The sequence below is a fragment of the Rutidosis leptorrhynchoides genome, chromosome 1 (assembly GCF_046630445.1).
Source record: "Rutidosis leptorrhynchoides isolate AG116_Rl617_1_P2 chromosome 1, CSIRO_AGI_Rlap_v1, whole genome shotgun sequence".
NCBI lineage: Eukaryota > Viridiplantae > Streptophyta > Magnoliopsida > Asterales > Asteraceae > Rutidosis > Rutidosis leptorrhynchoides.
The window spans coordinates 689,555,203-689,562,782 of record NC_092333.1 but is presented as its reverse complement, the minus strand read 5'-3'; the positions used below and the strand labels follow the sequence as shown (position 1 = coordinate 689,562,782).

General features: G+C 36.4%; 1 non-coding gene across 1 annotated transcript; it reads right to left on the bottom strand.

Annotated features, from left to right (window-relative positions):
• Positions 1-4,959: 4,959 nt before the first annotated feature.
• TRNAI-UAU (transfer RNA isoleucine (anticodon UAU)) lies at positions 4,960-5,033 on the bottom strand. The gene has a single exon. It is a non-coding gene; the product is annotated as a tRNA-Ile (tRNA).
• Positions 5,034-7,580: the final 2,547 nt, after the last annotated feature.

The window sequence follows — 7,580 nt, the reverse complement described above, 5'->3', positions numbered from 1 at the left end:
GTCGATTTTATGTCTTAAATCACAATTAAAACCTAATGTAAAATATTAAAAATAAATATAACTTAATTTAAAGCATAAAGTAAATGCTGATAATAAAATTGCGATAATTAAAAGTGCGATAAATAAAATGAAGATAAAAATTGCGATAATTAAAAGTACGATGAGATATAAAATAAAGGAGTTATGCTTATTTAAACTTCCGTAATCATGATGTTTAACGTATTAATTTTAATTTATTACCATGGGTTAATTATCCTTTATCCTAGATTATTCGATATGTCCATCTGGTTTTTGTCCATAACAGTCCATCAGTCATAAATATAAAGTGCGAGTGTCCTCGTCAAATTATCTTTATACCCGAAGTCAAATATTTCAACTAATTGGGGACTTAAACTGTAATAAGGTTTTAATACATTGTTAATGATTACACCAGGTTATCGACTGTGTGCAATCCAAGGTTTTAATACTTTATTAACAATTACACCAAGTGTCCTTGTATGTAATCCACCCCTGTTTTAATTAGTCCATTAACTATTAATCCATCCCCGTGTCCGGTCAAATGAACAATAATCTGTATTTATAAATATACCGCCCACCGTACCCGATTAAGCGTATGTGGTTATTTATAGATACGTCAAATTGTAACCTTTATATTAAGTTAACGAGATATCGTTTAGTTAATATAAATCCCATTAATAGCCCATAGTCTAATTTCCACAAGTGTCGTTTTTTTGTCCAAACCCCAATTATGGTACAAAGCCCAATTACCCAATCTTAATATTTAGCCCAACATCACGATTACTTCGGCTTAAATAAGCATAATAATAATTTAGCTACGAGACATTAATTTAAAAAGGTTGAACATAACTTACAATGAGTATTAATAGCGTAGCGTTACACGGACAGAGTTTCGACTTACAAACTTAAAACATTCGCTAACATAATTTTATTATTATTAAACTTAAATTAAAATTATAATTAAAATATAAATATAAATATATATTTGAGAGATAGAGAGTAGATGGATATATATTGGTGTCTATAAAACGTCGAATTCGCTGGCTATTTATAGCACCTGACCTTGCTTTTCATCCCACTTGCTGGCCATGCGATCGCATGGCTACCTTGGCCAGCTCACAATGATTTGTTTTCTAGTTTGCCGACGTTTTATTTAATTATATAATATAATATATATATAATTATATATAATTATATATATTATATTATATTCATGTGCATAGTTGACTTGTAATTTTAGGCCCGTTGCGTCGCGCGTTGATAGTTGGTTCATGTCCCGGTTCCGAATTTTCGAACGTCCTTGCGTACTATTTAATATCTTGTACTTTGCGTTTTGCAGCTTGTACTCTTGTAATTTTGAGACGTTTCTTATCAATAAATTGAACCACTTGGTTTGTACTTTGTACTTTTTAGCGTTTTGGTCGTTTGCGTCTTCAAATCGTCGAATCTGTCTTTTGTCTTCACCTTTTATTATTTAAAAGAATATCACTTGTAAATAGAACAATTGCAACTAAAAGCTTGTCTTTCTTGAAGGATAATGCTATGAAATATGTGTTCGTTTTTAGCATTATCAGGTGCATGGGAAAAACCGATTAATGGGTTCCGAAAAGTTTGTATTTTTAGGGATCGATTAAAACATGTTAAGTACGCACTTAAAGATTGGAGTAAAAGTACGTTTGGGAATTTAGATAGCGAAATTGTGTCACTTAAGGCAAATGTTGATGAGTGGGAAAAGAAAGTGGAATTAGGAGGTTTAAATGAGTTAGAAAGAAAATCTTGGATGGACGATAGGAAATGTTGGTTAGAAAAGGAAGGTGTCAAAACGAATATGTTAAAACAAAAGGCTAGATCAAGATGGATCCTAGAAGGAGACGAGAACTCTAAATTTTTTCATTCATCCATAAAGCGAAAATATAACAAAAACAACATTCGAGGTCTTAATATTAACGGTGTTTGGAATGAAAATCCGTTGGACGTAAAAGAAGCAATTTTTATTCATTTCCAAAAACAATTTGCATCAATTTCACATGGCAGGCCCCATATGCGTGATTGGATTGGTGATGGGTCTGACTTAAATTTTGGGCCTGCTGAATCTGGGCATGCTGGTTCTGGGCCTGTTACGCCTAGGACTATTGAGCCTTCTGATTCTACTCGTTACCATTCTGTTCCACCACAGGTTGTTGGGACTGCTGATTTTGGGGACCACCTGGCAGTAAGCAAATCACTCGACTGTTCAGAAGCTGAAAGCCTTGAACTCCCATTCTCAGAATCCGAAATATGGAATGCGATTAAAGATTGCGGTAGTAATAAAGCCCCGGGCCCCGATGGTTTTAACTTAAGTTTTTATAAGCGATTCTGGGATGTTATAAAGATTGATTTTATAAGTGCAATTCAGTTTTTTTGGGAAAAGGGGGAATTCTCCAAAGGTTGTAACGCATCGTTCATCACGCTCGTCCCAAAAGTGTCGGATCCTACAAACCTAAGCGAATACCGTCCCATAAGCCTCATAGGTAGTTACTACAAAATTGTCGGCAAATTACTTTCCAATTGATTAAGAAAAGTGGTTTCGAAACTTGTGGGGCATGAGCAAAGCGCATTCATTAAAGGTCAAAATATTCTTGATGGTGCACTTATTGCAAACGAGACAATTGAGTTTCTAAAGCATAAAAAATTGAAAAGCCTTATTTTTAAAGTAGATTTCGAGAACGCTTTTGATAGTTTAAGTTGGGACTTTTTGATTGAAGTGATGGAAATTATGGGGTTTGGGGTTAGATGGAGGAAGTGGATCATTTCTTGTCTACGATCCGCTTCTATTTCGATTCTTGTTAACCGTCTCACCAACAAAAGAGTTCAATTTAGGGAGAGGGGTGCGACAAGGGGATCCTCTTTCCCCTTTCCTTTATATTTTAGCCGCAGAAGGGTTGAATGTAATGACAAAGATGGCGGTTAAAAACAAGTTACTCGCGGGTGTTGAGATAGGTAAGGATAAAGTATGCATTTCACATTTGCAATATGCGGATGACACGATTTACTCTGGCGAATGGAGTGTGAATAATATTCGGAATCTAGTGAAACTCCTTAAATGTTTTGAATTAACCTCGGGTCTTAAAGTAAACTATCGTAAAAGTAATTTATTCGGACTGTGTGTCGAAAATGATGAGGTTGCATATGTGGCTAAGTCCTTTGGTTGCAATATCGGGTCCCTTCCGTTCACTTACCTTGGACTTCCAATTGGTGCTAACATGAAAAAGGAGAATAGTTGGAAACCGGTTATCGAGAAATTTGAAAAGAGACTTTCGGATTGGAAGGCGCGTTCGGTGTCTTTTGGTGGTCGATTAACCCTTGTGAAATCGGTGCTAAATAGTCTTCCATTGTATTTTTTTTCTCGCTCTTCCGTGCCCCGCCGTGTGTGTTAAAAAATTTAGAGAGTGTGAGACGTTCTTTTTTTTGGGACGGGTCGGGGAATGATTCAAAAATTGCTTGGGTTAAATGGGATGAGGTTCTTTTACCTTATGGGGAGGGTGGGCTAAATTTGGGCTCTTTAAAAAGCAAAAACTTAGCTTTGATCGGCAAGTGGTGGTGTAGGTTTAAAACCGAATCCACCGCTTTGTGGGTCAAGGTTATTTCGAGTTTGGATGGTTCATCGGGTGGTTTCGATTATTGCAACAAAAAAAATATTTGTTCATATAACTCTACTTGGTCAAATGTTATCAAAACAGGTGCGGATATTGATGTCATTGGCGTTCTCTTCACCAACTCATTTATCAAGACAATCGGTGATGGTATTTGTACGTCCTTTTGGTTCGATCCTTGGGCGAGTAAAGTTCCATTTATTCAAAAGTTCAAGAGGATGTTCCGGCTTGAGAGTTACAAGGATGCTGCTGTTAATACACGTGTGATCATAGAAGGTTCCATCAACGTCGGGTCATGGGCTTGGGTCCGAGAACCTACGGGTCGAACGCTTGCTGAGTTAACTGAACTATCGCTGCTAATCACAAACATTCCTATCGACCACTCCAAACAAGATACGTGGCATTGGGACTTATCAAGCAATGGTATGTTCACCACAAATAAACTCTAAGCTTTTAGATTCGCAGATTCTTGTCCCGGGCTAATGTTCTTTCGACACTTTTCACAACAATTTGGTTCCGAAAAAAGTTGAGGTATTCGTTTGGAGAGCAAGAAAAAGGTGACTTCCGAGCTTATTTGAATTAGATAAACGTGGGGTTGACTTGCATAGTGTTCGTTGCCAAATATGTGATGATGATGTGGAAACGGTTGACCACGCGTTAGTTTTTTGTAAACAAGCTTTCGAGATTTGGTCCAAAGTATTCGATTGGTGGGGGCTAAATGTCTATTCTTCAATTAGCATTAGCGAAATTTTTCAAGGATCTTCAAGTGTCGCGATGTCGGACTTGGGTGCGAAACTTTCGCAAGCGGTTATTTGGGCTACCGGGTATCTCATATAGTGGAACCGAAACCAAAATACTTTTAATAATAAAAATTGGACCGTACCGGTTGCATTATGTGAGATACAAGTTAAAACATTTGAATGGGTCGCGAAGAGATTTCGAGCAATAAAGATAGATTGGCATAATTGGGTTCATAACCCGCAAGTATTTCTATTTTAGTTATGCTAGCTCAACTTCTTGTTTAGTTAGTTTTTGCGCAATGTTTTGTGTATTGTAGGTTTGGTTTAAATGGCCAACCTTGTTTGGTTTGTATCGGAAAAAAAAGAGAAAAAAAAAAATAATAATAATAATTGATTATTCTAACACAATAACAGAAAATGAAGCCTAAAATATTTTTATCAACACTTGCAAAAAGGGAAAATAGTGTCGTTTTGGGGTATTCAAGTCGGGTATTGAAGTTGAAAGAGGTCATTTATAATTTGCAATTTGCATAGCAAAATATTACAATTATGTGTCAAAAATAATATTTTAGTCCCGGAGGGGCTCGAACCCACGACCTTCGGCTCATAAGACCAACGCTCTAACCAACTGAGCTACGGGACTCGTGTTGTTTAGTTACAAAAAGTAGATAATTTATTCCGTTAAAGTATACTTTCGCTACTTTTTTAAATTAATGAGAAAAATTGGGGAAATAAGTGTTTTTATCTTTTGCCCTTAAGATATATGATAGTCAAACCCTTTTTTGTAACTTGATTTACAAATATCGGGATCCTTTAAGAAATGTGAGATCCATTTTTACGAGTTAAGGAAAGATTTTATTGATGGCCTAAAAAATAACTAAGTGAATATTTACATGAAATTTGAATGTGTCATTTCTCATATCGGAGTATATCATTATTAGACTGGCCCATATGATTTCGTTTTCACTCGCCACCGGCCCACATGGCCTTCGTTATCTTCATCGTGCCTAATAACGCTAAAATTATACATATTTTCACCATACATTTTGGCGTTATCAAGCATAAATATATATAATACACTCAATGTTCTCCGCTTTTTATGCCTTATTTTACTAAGTATTGAGTATATGTTTATATGCAAGAAGTTGGTTCAAATTGAGCAAAACATTAATGAAAATCTGAAGAAATAAAGAAAACTGCGCGATGTCACCATTTTGGCCATATCTTACTCATTCGGACTCCGTTTGAGGTGAATCAAATGGTCAGAAGACCACAAGACAAAGCTCTACAACTTCCAATTGGTGGTTTGAATTGAAGACATCATCAGGCATGCGGCCCAGGAAATTAGGCCAGCGGCCTGACCCCAAATATCTCAAATCAATGCCAGTCAAATACCTTGGTCACTAAGGAACTCAGGCCGGTGGCCCAAGTTCTCAGGTCGGCGGCCATGCCGAAAGTGAAAAGTTTTTACTTCATTTAATGGCTTCGTCAACGTGGTAGTCAAGCCACCCAGCCAAGGTTGGAGAATTCGGATCTCGGGGAGATCTCGTTTGGACTTTTTTAGGGAGATCTCGGCATCTCGGAATAATCTCGGAGAGATCTCGGACGTTGACTTACGTTGACTTTATAGTTTTTCTAATAAAAATATAAATAAAAACATAAATATATGTATATTTATATACGTTTTTACGAGATTTTGCAAAAATATCCGAGAAATGAGTGAGAAAATCTTAGAAATTACGAATTTTACAAGAAAATCTTACAAATTAGCAAGAAAATCCGAGAAATTGTGGCTTTGACTAAGTTTGACCCCGTTTACCGAGAAATTTCGGGAGATGAACATCTCGTTTCTGTTTCCTTCTAAAAACGAGATCTCGGGGGAGATCTCGGGAGATTTACAACACTGCGCCCAGCACTTCCTGACGGTAGTGAAGCGTCAAAACTGCCCGAATTCAACAACTGTCAATACGCGTATCCAGTAAGTCACCTCAGGTCGGCGGCCTAGAATTTTCCACCGATTTAATAATCCTACTATTTTCGTTAAGCTTTGTTAATTGTCCATTAAGTATTTGACGGTGTTTACTTTCGATTCGTGTATTTAAATGAATTAAATGCATACTTGAGTTCATGATGAACTAACATATTTAATATATGATTATATTAGCCGGAAAACTTATTTCGTGTTTTGAAATACTGAGAAAACGATATGGTTTTGAAAACTGCAACAGAGGACTCACGAGACTGCGAAACGTTCGATTTTGATAAAATAATTATTTTTAATAATTATTACTTTTAATAAAAACTTATTTAATTTATTATCTAATTAATGAATTAGTTACGGTGGGTTGCGTTTTAACGACCGGTTAACGTTCCGGGAACACGGTACGGTTAACAGCACACGAAATGGACCACTGCACAAACACTAGTAAGCTAAACGAGCCCGGAAACACATCCCATGGGCCATTCAGCCGACCCCTCCCCCTCTCCCCCTTTATTTTGTGTTTTGGGCTTTGTGGTTCATTAGTGGTAATTTAATTAGGCCCAAACCCGAATATAACTAGCTAGATTAATCCCTGGACTCTCATTAAACCCTATACCAGTCGACTGTACATGCTCTCCCTCTCCTCTCTTGATCGTCGACTGCCACCATCACAATCACCACTCAAAAATCAAAATTAGACAAGTCCTGTGCTTCAAAGTTGTTCCTTGCATCATTCTACATCTAGTAACGCGTGTTGATTGCCCTAGAAAGGTATAATTGCAAACCCTAATTATATAAATCGGATTTTTATTGTTAAACTTATGATTTTGATGTTCTATTGCTCAATTGGTCACGTTTGTACATGTAATTAGTCGTTATATTGTCCGATTTGCGAGTTAGGGTTTAAAGAAGAATTGTATTGCTATGCTACTGGGTTTGTGACTTTGTTTTCTGTAATTGAAAAGTGTTTAGATGGATAGCTATCAAAAAACTATTGAGTTTGCTCGCTTGAATCACATGATTTAGTTTTGTATAGCTTAAGTTATGCTCGTTTGAACTTCGGTATGTAATTATGCTATATTTCGAAAACTGCAATTTGTGTGTTTGAAATTGGCTTATGAACTAATGATAGATGGATATATAATTGAAAAACACATAAAATGGACTAGGATATCATAGTAATCGGATTTGTAAAAGTTGTTTTATGCC